Genomic DNA, 9,833 nt, shown 5'->3' with positions numbered 1-9,833 from the left:
CTTTCTGATTTGGGAAAGAACACTTGAATCTGGTCTCCTGCAGGCCCCATTTTATGGGCACAGTCTTTCAAATGCACAGTTAGTGCTCTGCCATTCTATTAGTGCCTTGAAATTCCAAGATGTGGTTATGGTTGTGATTTGCACACACTTTGCTGATGGTGATGGAGTGGGTTGCCATACCCTCTTCAGGGGATCTTCCCAACCCAAGGATCCAACCGGGCTCTCCTGCACTGCAGGCGGATTCTTCACTGCCTGAGCCACCAGGAAAGCCCAAGAACACTGGAGTGGGTAGCTTATCCCTTCTTCGTGGGAACTTCCTGACTCAGGAATGGAACCAGGGTCTCCTGCATTGCAGAGATTCTTGACCAGTTGAGCTACCCAGGAAGCCCTAAATGCCAAATACCACTATGCAAAGAAAAGCACTTTTACTATCATGATCAACCTAAAGTGATCAAGTAAAAGAATAAGTGAAACCTAAGAACCTGTTTAATTAAAAAAAAAAAAAGCATAAACTATAGGTAATTATAAGAGAGAAAAGCCTAAAGATCTTGTCAGTTTAATGGATATGAGTACAATGCAAATGATATGAATAGACAATAGTTCTATTTTATGATGCTTTTAAGAAATTATTTTGAAGAATGATGCTAGTCTGAATGCAGCTTTTATAATCCTGTTTAAAATAGCATCATCAATATTTAATAATATTTAACAAGAGATTTGATATTTGCTAGGGTTAGGAGATTTTATATTTGATGGGACTAGCTGCATAAAACAAAGTTTCATCCATGTGAAAATTCGTTCAAGTTTACCAAAGATGTCTGTTTTAATTAGAAGTTCCCTGGTGGTCTGTGAGCCCTTTCAAGGGAATCTCATATGTGCTGGTGCATTTTTTTTCAGGCAAGAATTAATAGTTAATTTATAAGGTGTAATAAAATTGTATTAACTTATTACTATGATGTTAATATGGTGTTTTGTCAAAGGCAGGGTTTGTTTTATTGCTGCTGTAATTTTTATATAATAAATGCTGGCTTCTTTTCCCTAGCATCAGTCCATGTCAAAGTAGTTGATATGATTAATGTGGGCTCAGCATACAATTATTAATTTCAGCTGCAAATAACTGAAAGTAACTCAAGTGTGAAAGGATCTGTATTACCTCATGTAATTAGGTACAGGGAGGAAACTTGTTGGGGGAACAATGAGACGTGGTACATCCATATATGCCAACAGGGCTCTCTTGTCTCATTTCTCTATGTGCTTCAGTTGCTTCTTACATACACTTACTCCATGTCTTGGAGTAGGGTTCATCACGTTAAGGTTCATCCAAGTGGAAAGAGAGTTTTTCTAATCATCTATATATCAAATCTCATAAAAGAGCTCTGACTAGCTTTCATGACTTTTGGGTCATGTACCATTTTTCAGGACAAATTGCTGTGGACAGGAGGAAGGGATACCATGGCTGGCCCAGCCTGGGTCAAGGTCATATCATCATACCTCTTGAGATTTAGGATGGGGTAGAGGTACTGCTGCTGCTGCTGCTAAGTCACGTCAGTCATGTCTGACTCTGTGTGACCCTATAGACAGCAGCCCACCAGGCTCCCATCCCTGGGATTCTCCAGGCAAGAATTCTCCAGGCAAATGGAGTGGGTTGCCATTGCCTTCTCTGGTAGAGGTACTAGGAAGACAAAACCAGCAGATTTCCACCTTACCGGTAGACCTGCTTTCTAGTCCAGATTACACAGAACTCCTGAGAAGCAGCAGCCAGCAGGGACCACAGAACAGAACTTTTCCACCAAGGGGTGCCACAGCCACGCCCTCACATGGTGGTGAGGGGATGTGTTCTTATGGTGAGAGAAAGTCCAGAGTGAAAGAAATGGGTGGACCTGGTGCTGAACACACATGTGAGACTCCCAAGGGACTTGAAAAAAATAGTGTCACTACCTGCCACTATACAATTTATTTCTTTATTGTCTTTCTTTTCCATTCTTCTTCATGTAAGCTCCATGAAGACATGAATGTGGAGTCCTATTCCAAGGCTACTGGTGCAAGACCTGGCATGAAGGCTACAAAAGGGGAGCCCAGAAACACGGTCATCTCCAGAACTGAATAAGCCCCTTTGTAACCGTTGCCAAAAGGCCCCCGATCATCATCAGTGAGCTTCCTGACTCCATATTAGGCAAAATGCCCACCTCAGTGCTCACCCTATAGCACCCTAACCAATCACCTGATGCCAACCTCCAGCAGGAAATTTCTCTGTCTTGAGGCTATAAAAATTTCCTACAAACCCATGAAGTGTTGGCTTTCCTAGTTCTGTCAGGAAGTCGGCCCGCTGTGTTTGCAGCATCCACATGACCTCTGCTGTTTACTCTTAATAAACTCACTCCCTTCTGAAATGCTCTGTGTCTGGAAATTCTTTTCCAACCTGTGCTAGGATTGCCATGACAATGAATACACCATGAAAGCTCCATGGAGCTTCTTCAAGGAAGCTGCATGAAGGCTCTATATTTTGCTCATAGGTGTATTTCCAGACATGAAGAGCTCCAGAAATACTCACTGAAGGGATGTTAAGTGGACTAGGGAGATGGTGAGGAGGAGGTTCCATGATGAAGAATAGCCAACCAACCCATTGCACTGTGCCTCTGGACCATGAGGAACACTTTCCCAGAATGGGGTGCAAGTGAGATATTGTGAAAGGGGGCCTAGTGGAGGAGGGTAGAGCTGTTAGGATGGGCCTGCAGGCCCACAGTTGTGAAAGCAGAATCAAAATGGGGTTGGTATTGCTGAGAGAATGCTCTCAAATGGAGCCAGGAGGCCATCGAGAAAGTGTGACTTGACACACGTCTTAGCCTGGATGGAACCTGACTTTTGATCACTTACCATCTAAAGCAGGTGTCCAGAGAATCTTCCCAGTGTTCCAGAAACTCAAGATACTTATTGGATTTCCCTAAAATAACTGGTGATGGCCTATCCCTTAAGGACAAATATTTCCTTTCTTGGACTTGCCTGGTGGCTCAGTGGTAAAGAATTCACCTGCCAATGCAGGAGACACAGATTTGATCCCTGGTCTGGGAAGATCCTACATGCTGCAAAGCAACTAACGCCTGTGCCACGACTACTGAGCCTGTGCTCTAGAGCCTGCGAGCTGCAACTACTAAGCCCATGTGCTACAACTACTGAAGCCCACGTGCTCTAGAGCCCGTGCTCCCAACAAGAGAGGCCACCGCAATGAGGAGCCTGAGCACACAGCTAGAGAGTAGCTCCCACTCAGAGCAACGAGAGGAGAGCCCTCGCAGCAACGAAGACCCAGCACAGCCAACATCAACTAATTAATTAATGACATTTAAAAAAATTTCCTTCCTTGCACCAAAGTCAATCATAATTATTGAACAATCTTATGGCTTTTGTTTTTATAAGTGTCTGACTCTCTTCCCCAGAAGAGTCTTTCATTTGGTTTTTACCTGAATCTGTCTCCCAAATTGTAATTTTTAAGACCCCTCAAAAAGCTCTTTGTTCTTTGCAGCCTTGATACTGATTATTGTTGGACATCAATTCTGTGACTACCTCCAACAGCAACCAAGGCTGCAGAACCTTCTCTGAACTGAGGCACAGATGTTTCATTCCTTTATCAATCTGCTCCCATCATTGGTAAAACACAAACAAATCCCCAAGCCCACCTTTCTTACTCTTCCACCCTTGCCCAAACCCAATTTCCAAAAATAGGGGGAGCTCCCTGAGGTAGAGAGGGGCCCATGCAAGGCTTTGCAACCTGCCTGTTTAACTAGCCATGCCCTTGGGTGGGGAGACCCTGAGATTTACAGGTAGGACAAATATGCCAGTGAAACACCGGTATCAATGTTCATGAGACCTTATTTTTATCTAGATGCTTGAAAAGCTTGGGGATATTTGGGTTGTACTAGAAACTACTGTTTCCTGTACATATGTTTGAAATAAAGCAAATTTAATGTAGTTATAAAATGCAGTATATTTAAAAATTTGCAAACATTTAGAGAGAGGTTGCAGAGCCTAACAAATGAACTCACAAGATGCTTAGTGTTTGTGAAGTCTTGTCAGTTGGTCTGACATCCACATACCCTCAGCATTTTCCCACATGAAGGGTTTGCAATTTGAGCAAGCGTGAGACTCAAAGGGCTTGTTAAAACATCAATTGTGAATGTGTGCTCAGTCAGTCGTGTCCAACTTTCTGCCACCCCGTGAACTGTGGCTGGCCAAGCTCCTCTGTCCATGGGATTTCCCAGACAAGAATATTGGGGTGGGTTGCCATTTCCTCCTCTAGGGGATACTCCCAACCCAGGGATAGAACCTGCTTCAGTTACCAGTGTCTCAGAAAGGAGGTCTGGGGTGGGGCCTGAGAAATTCCACTGTAAGTTCCCAGGCGCTGCTGTTCCTCCTCCTTGGACCTCACCTTGGGAACCACAGACATTCGTGGTGAGTCACTTTCCTTCTTCATCCGCCAGGTAAGACATAACTGGTTTTTATAATATAGTTTCTACCCTGGGGAGAGAGATGTGTCATATTTTAACTCATCTTAAGAAATTCCTCTGGAGATTTATATGTCTGACTGGATGAAGCCTCCAGCAAATCAGACAAAATGGCCATTTCAGATGGTGGAGATTTAAATACAGTTGCTGTTGATCCTAGGTCTGCATGGATTGGGATCAGTGCAAATATAATCAAGTGAGTGGGATAATTTGGGGGCAATGACATTTATCTTGAGAAAATGCTTCCTAAGCTTTGAAAACAAAGCAGAGATTTGGACCTACTGCATAGCATAGGGAACTATAATCAATATTTCATAACAACCTATAAGGGAAAAGAATCTGGATAAATATATATGTGTGTATGCATATATATATATATGCATGCATGTATAACAGAATTATTTTGCTGTACACCTGAACTAACACAACATTGCAAATCAACTATACTTCAATTTAAATAAATAAACAGAGCTTTTCGGAAGATTAGAAACTCTATTCTAATTATTTTTAACTCTATCCTTTTAGGGCATAAAGCAACTAATTGAGTTACTTCGATGAATAAACTACAATAAAGACCTTTATTGCAATGTCTCTAAAAGAATGTCATGACCTTGCTTAAACAAATAAGAAAAGTCTCTTTAAGTTCGAATAAGAAAGATTCCCTTTTCTTCTATTTTCTTTGACTCTCTCTCTTTTCTCCTGTTCTTTCTTTAGTTTGAAAACACTTGGAGCTTTTCCTCAAGTCATGTGGAAGTTGTTATACAGCAGATGACACACAGGGCAGGTTATGTGTGGATTACGGTAAGTGTTTTTATTCACAGGAAAGCTGTAACTGTGCTGAAGTAAGGTGACCTGGTGACAAGCTAAGTGCTTTTCTGGATTAATGACAGCATTAATGTTGTCAAAATCCACAGTGAAAAGGCAAAGCAAGAGGCCAGCCTCCGTGTGAACAGGAGTAGAGGTTTTCTAATCTGACCCAGAGGCTCGCTCTATTTCTGTTTTTTGTTTTTAATTAATTTTTACTGGAGAATAGTTGCTTTACAATGTTGTGTTAGTTTCTGCTGTACAGGAAAGTGAATCAGCCATATGTGCTCAGTTGCGACCCTATGGACTGTAGCCTGCCAGGCTCCTCTGTCTATGGGATTTTCCAGGCAAGAATACTGGAGTGGGTTGCCATTTCCTTCTCCAGGAGATCTTCCCAACCCAGTAATCAAACCTGTGTCTCCTGCATCTCCTGCATTGGCAGGCGGGTTCTTTACCACTCTGAGCCACCTGGGAAGATCCCCTTTATTTTGGACTTCCTTCTCATTCAGGGCTCCACAGTACATTTAAGTAGAGTTCCCTAATCTATACAGTATGTTCTCATTAGTTATCTATTTTATATATGGTATCAATAAAGTATATATACCAATCCCAGTCTTCCAGTTCATCCCACATACCCCTTTCCCTGCTTGGTAGCCATATATTTATTTTTGACCTCTGTATCTCTGTTTCTGCTTTGTAAATAGGATCATCTACACTGTTTTTCTGGAGAAGGCAATGGCACCCCACTCCAGTACTCTTGCCTGGAAAAGCCCATGGACAGAGGAGCCTGGTGGGCTGCTGTCCATGGGGTCGCTAAGAGTCGGACACGACTGAGCGACTTCCCTTTCACTTTTCACTTTCATGCATTGGAGAAGGAAATGGCAACCCACTCCAGTGTTCTTGCCTGGAGAATCCCAGGGACGGGGGAGCCTGATGGGCTGCCGTCTATGGGGTCGCACAGAGTTGGACACGACTGAAGCGACTTAGCAGCAGCAGCAGCACACTGTTTTTCTAGATTCCACATATATGCATTAATATATCATATTTGGGGTTTTTTCTTACTAACTTCACTCTGTCTGACGTTCTCTAGGTCCACCCACATCTCTACAAATGATCCAATTTCTGTTCTAGATCAATCAGACTCTACCACTCACTCCAAGCAACCAAGAGTGTCTGTCTCTCTTCAAACCCGCAGATGTACTCTGCAGCCTATTACCAAACTTACAAACATTTAGAGAGAGGTCCCAGAGTCTAACAGAGCATCATGAACATCATATTGTACAATGTTTGTTTGTTTGCAGAAAGGATGCAGAGCTTTGATCAATATAATTGAGTGGGCAGGCAGAGAAAGAGCGCTCTGCCATTAGTGCCCGGATGCCTGATGGAATAAAGCCAAGTGACACAGGCAGAGAATAACAGAAAGCACGTGAATCAAGGCAAACAGACCAACAGGATTGTGTAATTATGAGGAATTGTTTCCTTTTGTTCAGATTTTCTTTAATATTGTTGGTATACTTATTTTCAGTAGCAATAATTTAATATACACTGGTGATAGACTTTAGACCTTTCTTTTACTCACTTCTATTCTTTCTTCCCAGGTGGCTCAGAATCCACCTGCCAATGCAGGAGACATGGGTCTGATCTCTGGGTTGAGAAGATCCACTGGAGAAGGAAATGGCAACCCACTCCAGTACTCCTGCCTGGAAAATCCCACGGACAGAAGAACCTGGTGGGCTAGAGTCCATGGGGGTGCAAAGAGTCGGACACAACTGAGTGACTGAGCACACACATATGGTGCTGGAATTTAGACTTTTCCTTTTTTCACCTCTATTTTTAAAATAATCTTGTTTAATTAAAAGAAAGTATACAAATCCTAATGAACAGCTTGACGGATTCTTACCAAGTGTACACACTCAAGTGACCACCACTTGAGTTAGGAGCTAGGATATCTCAGAATATCCCATAAGGGCATCTCAGAACCCCATCACAGCTCCTCTCAGTCACTATCCAGCCCCTTCTCTGGTAACTGTTATTTTGATTTTTATCACTATGTATTAATTTTTTAAACTTTTCTGTTTTAAAATTTGTTCATATTAATGCACTTAGTCTGTTATTTATTTCCATTGCCACACAGTATTACATTGTCCTGAGAAGTGAGATTTCCTGCCTCAACATGAACTTAACTAATGGGACTGATTGCTGAGACCACCCAGTGTCAATATAACAAGGAAGATACAATAGCAGATCAATAAATTACATTACTATTTATATCAGGAAATTTTTTGCTAACCAATTAATAAAAATGAACAGTTTTCCTGTCTAGGTAAACAACTCATTTACCAAGACAATGGTTTTATTTCTTGAAAACTCACCTGCAGAATGTCACTTTGCTATGACCACCACTCCTAAAATATGGTATCATGAACTTGACCCAATCCTAACCAGTTCCTTACCTTGAAAGACCTGCCATTAATCTTGTGAGCCCAGAATTCCAAACCCTAAAAACACTATTCCCTAATTCCCGCGTTACAAAGACTCTGTAAGCTTTACTTGATCAACAGTTTTTCCTGGTAGTCTTTGTGAGGAGGTTGAAAATATGAATATGTCACAGTTCATGTACCCATTCTTATGCTGATGGACATTTGGGTATTTTTGGTTTGAGACTATTATGAACATTAGTGTATTTTGATGCACATATATACACACTTGGCATTAGAACTGCTGAGTCATCAGTGGGTGTATGTTCAATTTTACTACATTTAATAGTTTCCAAAGTGATTGCACCAATTTATACTTCACCAGCAGTGTATGAGAGTTTCAGTGTTGCACACTCCCACCAATATCTTAATATTGTCTGTCTTTTCAATTTCAGTCATTCTGGTGGGTGTGTAGTGGTACTCCTGGCAAAGCCTTCTCCTTTCTCTACAGTGCCTGACACAGGTCATTACATATGCTGGGTTTCCTTCTCAGCCTTTCCAATAGGCTAAAGATGCTTAACAGTCTCTGAGATTGCTATGAAGCTTTGACTCTGGGTGCCATTGTGTTAATTCTGTGTATACCCATATGCAGGCTGGGTGTAAAATTAACTGTGTGGAGAGTTGCACCATAAAGAAGGCTGAGCACTGAAAAACTGATGCTTTTGAGCTGTGGTACTGGAGAAGACTCTTGAGAGTCCCTTGGACAGCAAGGAGATCAAACCAGTCAATCCTAAAGGAAATCAACCCTGAATATTTATAGGAAGGACTGATGCTGAAGCTGAAACTCAATACTTTGGCCACCTGATGCGAAGAGCAGACTCACTGGAAAAGACCCTGAAGCTGGGAAAGATTAAGGGCAAGAGGAGAAGGGGGCAACAGAAGATGAGGTGGTTGGATGGTATCACTGATTCCATGGACATGAGTTTGAGCAAATTCCAGGAGATAGTGAAGGACAGGGAAGCCTGGCATGCTGGAGTCCATGGGGTCACAAAGAATCCAACATGACTTAGTGACTATATAACAACAAATTATACTACATGGAGCAAAAGGTAAGCATACTTAGGCATGAAAACTTAGAAGAGTGTATGGCTGTTTTATGTCCATGTTTACTTTACAAAACACCATCTGCTGAAATGTTTTGGCAACACATGGAGTGGTCAAGCCACAGCCTTTAAGCCCTGAATGGAATTTCAAGTGTGTGCCTCTCATTTGAATCACACACACACAAAAAAGTCCGAGATAATTTTTAATATGGATGTGGTTTTGTTTTGATTTTTTAAAGTTTAGTGTAGGCACTGGAGGAAGTATTTGACCCAATTATTTCATCTTCTATAGTTACATATGTATTAATATTTTTGCCCATCGATTGCATTGAAATAACCAGTAGCTCCTGCTTTTAACCTCCTGAGATCCCCTTTCATATGGGAATGTCAAATTGTTTCAACTATGACTCATTAGTCACCTTTTTAACCGTAAATTTAACTTTTATCAAATGCCTATTGCAGGTCAGACACTGTTATCCAATACCTGCACATTGTTGCCAGATGATGGAGCTAACTCCTGAGCACATAATGAAGTCATAGTCAGTGAGTATTCCAGCCACCCTGGAGTGGGGGGTACTTACTCATGTATGTATCTATTTATATTTCATATTATTAATCTACAGGGTACATTTACAGATTTCTATAGACTTTTCTATACACAGTGGGATTTTGTTGCCGGTACTTGTGTCTCCCATCTAGAATCTAACTATCAAAATAGTAATATTTTTTGGAAGGGTGGGGAGGCATGCAAGGATTAAATTAGGAACCATTTGACACAAATTGGTGGAGAAGATATAAATCTGTAGTTTGTTCTCCAATATCTGCATTAACATTTACATATACACAAAGCCATTCATATTATTATTTTTCTTAAAGAAAATTCAAATAATAAAGGGAGAGAAATGAAAACCTAGGTTTATTTGGCATACAAGTCTAGTATCTGTTACACTGTGTGTACTTTGAACATATCCAGGTGGATCTAAATGTTTTCTGATACTGCATACTTGTTTTCT

Source organism: Bubalus bubalis, chromosome 10 (genome assembly GCF_019923935.1).
Source record: "Bubalus bubalis isolate 160015118507 breed Murrah chromosome 10, NDDB_SH_1, whole genome shotgun sequence".
NCBI classification, from domain to species: domain Eukaryota; kingdom Metazoa; phylum Chordata; class Mammalia; order Artiodactyla; family Bovidae; genus Bubalus; species Bubalus bubalis.
This window is presented reverse-complemented; position numbering follows the sequence as displayed.